Source organism: Dermacentor andersoni, chromosome 7, assembly GCF_023375885.2.
Source record: "Dermacentor andersoni chromosome 7, qqDerAnde1_hic_scaffold, whole genome shotgun sequence".
NCBI classification, from domain to species: domain Eukaryota; kingdom Metazoa; phylum Arthropoda; class Arachnida; order Ixodida; family Ixodidae; genus Dermacentor; species Dermacentor andersoni.
Genome location: NC_092820.1, coordinates 139,360,183 through 139,365,844, shown reverse-complemented (window position 1 = coordinate 139,365,844; position 5,662 = coordinate 139,360,183). Strand labels below are relative to the sequence as shown.

General features: G+C 44.7%; 1 long non-coding RNA gene across 1 annotated transcript; it reads right to left on the bottom strand.

Moving 5' to 3' along the window:
* Positions 1-2,733: 2,733 nt before the first annotated feature.
* On the bottom strand, positions 2,734-4,966 carry LOC140219346 (uncharacterized). Its single transcript, XR_011895552.1, has 2 exons — positions 4,758-4,966; positions 2,734-2,899 (listed from the first exon to the last, which is right to left on the bottom strand). It is a non-coding gene; the product is annotated as an uncharacterized lncRNA (long non-coding RNA).
* Positions 4,967-5,662: the final 696 nt, after the last annotated feature.

Genomic DNA, 5,662 nt, shown 5'->3' with positions numbered 1-5,662 from the left:
CAATCCGGTCGCTTTCAAATATCGCAGCAGCGCTTTTGTGGCCTTTTGTAGCTGTGATATGCGAGGCCATGATCCCAAGATCTTGTTCAAGGTGAACGGCTTTCCATCTAGCTGATTGAGAGCTGTGCAGAGGTCTTGCCTTTCATTTTCATAAGATGGGCAGTAGCACAGTAGGTGTTCTATAGTTTCCTCGACACCGCAGGCATTGCACTCGGCGCTATCAGCCATTCCAATCAGAAATGCATAAGCATTTGTGAATGCGACGCCCAAACGTAAGCGGCACAGCATTGTTTCCTCATTTCGCGGAAGACCTGGTAGCAGTCGCAGTTGCATAGACGGATCAAGGGAATGCAAGCGATGGTGAGTGAATTCAGGTGTGTGCCACTTCTCCAATGTCAAAGAGTGCGCTAGCTTGCCTAAGTGTTGGGCTGCGTCGATCCGCGATAAAGGTATTGAAACAAGGGTTGCTCCCTCGTGAGCTTTTCTAGCAGCTTCGTCAGCGAGGTCGTTGCCGGAGATACCGCAATGACCAGGCAGCCACTGAAACACGACGTCGTGTCCTTTCGCGATCATGTGATGGTGCATTTCTCGTATCTCCGACACGAGTTGTTCACATGACTCGCGACGAAGAGATGCCAGAAGACATTGTAAGGCCGCCTTCGAATCGCAGAATATAGCCCACCGATTAGCCGGTTGTTTATTAATATAATCAACGGCACTTCGGAGGGCAACAAGCTCCGAACTAGTCGATGTTGTCAAGTGAGAAATGTTGTATTGGATGCTTAGTGAACGGGATGGTATAACCACTGCGCTGGTGGAGCTGGTCTGAGTGGAAGAGCCATCCGTATATATATGTACTCGATCAAAGTAGAAAGTGTGCAAACAATTCAGAGCTGCTTGCTTCAAGGCCAAGGTAGGCAGGTCGGTCTTCTTTCTTACCCCTGGAATCGTAAGACGCACTTGAGGTTGTTTTAAGCACCACAAAGCTGAGGTTGAACGTGCAGAGGGTGTGAAACCCGATGGTAAGGAGGCACGATGGATGCTGACCTTGTTGGAGAAGGACGCCTGTGGTCGTCGTTCTGGCAGGCACGCAAGAGAGCTTGACTGCTTCCGTGAAACATGACGAACATGGGCTCTAAGCGTTTCGGTGCTAATGTAAGTCGTGATCGGATGGTCTTGAGCCATTATAATGGTTCCAGCTTTCAAGGCGCTGCGCGGAAGGCCTAGGCAAACACGTAGTGCCTGCGCCTGCACGCTCTGAAGTTCTCGAAGATTTGACTTGCATGTTTTAGCAAGCACGGTGGAGCAATAGCGTAGGAATCCGATGAACAGTGCTCGATATAACTGTAGCATGGAGCCCACTGACGATCCCCATGTTTTGCCGGCGATGAACTTGAAGACGTGAACAATAGATGTGAGCTTCTTCTTTAAGTGGGCAACATGAGGGCTCCAAGTGAGGTCCCGGTCTACAATGACGCCCAAAAACCGGTGATTTCTCTTGTAGGAGATAGGCTGACCATTGATGCATACTGGATAAGGAGTCATCGTTATTCGCGTAAAAGCGACTAATGCACATTTTTCTGTTGAGATGGTAAGGCCTTGTGTGTGAAGGTAGTCAGATGCCTGTGTTGCTGCTTTCTGTAGCCGTGCGCGAACCTGCAGGCGAGTGACCGCTGATGTCCAGATGCAGATGTCGTCGGCGTAGATTGAAACACTCACTGTTTCCGGTAGGGATTCGGCCAGCCCAAGAAGCGCGAGGTTGAAAAGAATAGGACTTAGAACACCGCCTTGGGGAACGCCTCGGCATGTGTAGTGGTCGGTAGTCGGACCATCTTCTGTTCGTACGAACAAGGACCAATTGTGTCAAGTAGTTACTGACCCATCGATATACTCGCCCTCCTAGTTCCATTGTCAGAAGTGCGTCTAGAATGGTTTGATGGGAAACGTTGTCGTAAGCGCCTTTCACGACAAGAAAGAGCGCTACTGATAATCGCTTCCGAGATTTTTGTTGTTCCACAGATGATACTAGATCGATGGTGCGCAGAAGATTCGGCATAGTTCAATAGGGAGAACATCGAGATGGATGGCACGAGTGAATAGCTGTGACGTGAAGCCGTTGAGCTTTAGCCTGGCATTGAGATGGTCGAACCAGCCTAATCGGGACGACGGAAACGGTGAAACTGGCGGGAAGAGCGGTGGAAGGCCTCTGACTGCCGGCCACTACACGGAAGGCAGATTCTTCTGGATCATCGTTGTAGAAAGACGGGATGGGGATCGACAAGACGTACCCTCGTCCTCACGCTTATTTAAATAGGTGAATGCGAAGCGGTGAACGGCGTGGTGGCTGAGGCATCCAGCCCGGTCAAAATCGGCAGCGTGTACTATTTCATGCTCTTGACTCGAGGCACGCGAAATACGCGGCATGATTAAGGCACATGGCGATTACGCCTTGGATATATATCACGCTAAGAGGATATACGCTGGTTTCTTTATTACGGAGACACATTGCATTTTCCAACTGTATCTCAGACATGTCGAGGTTATGGTAGTCTGACCAAATGTAACCTACGGACATAAAGAAAGCTCTGAAAAATATGACACGGCGCACCTACAACCAAAGTTATCCGTGTGCTTCGATGCACATATTTCATCGCGATTACGATTCGAATTATGTTCACGCAGTTATGTTCGCCATTGTATAGTGTGCAGATATAATGACCGCACAAGCGCATCTGCTATGCAACCTACGTATAGATCTATTTATTCCGAATATTTTTGGAACTTCAGCACGTCTAAAATAAATATCCTTTTCACAAGATATTTCCCCCGTGCTGCATTTGAAGGTCACACTAAGAGTCATCCTCATAAAACCAGCCACACATGTCTTCAGGCTTCTTATCTGTAATGAAACAAAGTTCGAAAAATGGAATGAATAGTTGGCTTCACGAAGCGGAAAGAAAATTTCATGTGCTCATTTATCAAATGAAAGAAGAATGAATTTCTCGTTTTGTTCAGTGACAAATAAGGCGCAATGAATGACACGCACCTAAAAAAAATGTCGAATTCTCTTAATGGGCGCGGAAATAGGGCAAAGTGAAGCAAAAGACAGACAATAATAAAAAGCCCCTTCGTCTGACGACTATGGTGGGCGAACTTCTACAGCAAGCTCAGCGAACTGAATAACCAGGGCAGGAAACACGAGAGCAAAATAGGAGGAGCATTTACACGCCCATGATATTTTTTTGTCTTTGAGACATGGAAGGGCTTTTGTAGATTTCGAACATGGTCGTGAATGTACAAAAATAGCAACCTTGGGGCTTTCATAGTTACCTGAAGCCTGCGGGTTAAATACTGCGTCGTTCCTAATATAAACATGTATAGATCCATATTGACCACATGCGTGATTTCGTGCAAATGCGGCAATTAGACAGTGTAATTTGAACTTTGCCAACCTATCATCGTTGACGCACCTTTCAAAAAACATAAACAAAGGGCCTTGTATATTGCACTGAGGAACGGCGAAATGAGCTACGAGTTTAGAATAACCCATGAAAATAACGCGAAGAACAAAGTTTAATAATTAAGTACAATGCTCCTGAAAAAGAGAGAAAGGCTAAATTTTCACGTCGCATTACCTTTACGATCTCCGCCATATCCACAAACTGTAATCTTGGTGTGCCGCAGAGTTGCATGGAGCCACTACGAAGGCTAGATATCGCTTCATAGCACCTATTTTTCTTTGCAGAGGTCGTAATAAACTAAAGTATTTGTAAGACGACAATAAAATATTATATAGTGTTACCCACTGACGGCATTTTCGTCAACTTAGATCTTACTGGAACTCATTTTTCTACTTAAACATCATTCCTAAATAAGATCCCGTTTGTAAAACACGAATATAACCCGCCTTCGTTCTTGCCTACGTAACTCATTGGAAAAAAGAAAACTGCACAAGAAGTTCCGATAACAAATGTTTCCCGCAAAGTGCGCATAACTTTTCTTGTTTCCTCCCATTATATACCCTTGATAGCTGATATGGGCTGGAACAGTTACCTGCATCTGCCCACATACGTTTCCTACATTTCACCCAAACCATATACTTCGTGAACAATTTGTGTATTCTGCCAAGATGTGAAAAGCTCCTCTATTTCATTTTCGGGCGTGTATAGTCGCACTAACGATTTCGCTGCAATATTCTCCTCCGTGTTGTATATATAAGCTTTTTCCTTGTTTTGTCTTTAGTGTTGTGGCAGACGATAATCTCTCACACGTGGAAGACTGACTTGGTACCTCAAGAATGCGAAACCACTGTCCAGTTGTGCGGACTAATTAGCGTAGTAGAACATGTGCACAAGCACCATCCCTGTAGCCTTCTCTTCATTGCCGCACAAGGCTGTCCGTGTGTAACGAACAAACCCTAACGACTTGGTTCAACGAGTAGAGACGTGCCTGCCATATCGCACCATCTACCAAATACGAAGGTAGTCAAAGGGTAGCAAGAAAACTATTCCCTGTAATTTATTTATTGATATTTATTTTTACATATATAATAATAAATAATCTTAAATTATTGCCGCTACACTCAGGAAGGAAGTAGCTGTATTGCTAGTTTATGTGAGACTCGTAAAAGCTGTTTGAGCGATCAAAACGTGCCAGTACGAAAGATTTACGAACGCCAAACAACTTTCACGACACAATTCATGAACATTGTAGTCACAAAACTGGAAGCCTATATTCTTTAAGGGTAATGTACTTACCACTGCATGTTTTTGCGCATTCCTCGCAAGTTGGGAAAAGGTTTTTGTCTTCTCCGCAACCGTTCCACCGATGTATCATGCACCCAAGGGTATCATTGAAGAAAAACCACTTTAAATGCTTTTTTGGGTCGAACGCCGACCCCCTCAGTACCCCTTTTCCTTCACAAATCCCGTCACTGGGATGTTCATTGCAAAACGGTGGTCGGGTGTAACCTAGGAGGAAATAGGAACTGTCACTTCTCCTGAGAGATGCACTGATTATAAAGGGGAAAACACAACCGTGTCCATTCAGTTGCAAACTTAAAATAAGGTTTACAACTTCCTAAGGCCTAGCGTTGAAACGAAGCGCGAAACTGGTGGATTAAGCATAGCTTGTAAATTATATTAGCGTTGCCATACTTCCTCTTCTGAAGCTGCGAAACTAAGCATTGGAAACACCCATCCCCACTGCAAGGTCATCTGCGAGATGCTGGTGGTTTACAACAAGAACGAATCCAGGGTGTGACAACTTCAGTATAGGGATGTAACAACTCTAAATTTTGAAAATGGACAATACAACGTGTAGCTACAGCCAATTTGGTCAATATACCTTGCAACGTAGTGATAAAACTACGTCTCCCAAAAACGTGTTGATACTTTTCCATATCACTAGCTATTGCCTACGTTGTGGGGGCATGCTTTATTTTGGGCAAAGATAAATCTAGGCTTGTTTTCTTATGAAAACATCATTACTTTACAAAACCAGAATGTCATATTCATAAAAAGAATAACAGTTTCCTGAATAATCGCCACTGGACGCAATAGCTGTACCTGTGAGAATTGCTGCTCAGGCTATCTGCATTGCTGCCACTGATTCATGCAGGGACACAATATTTCTTGCACTGTTTCCGAGATTTCATTACTTT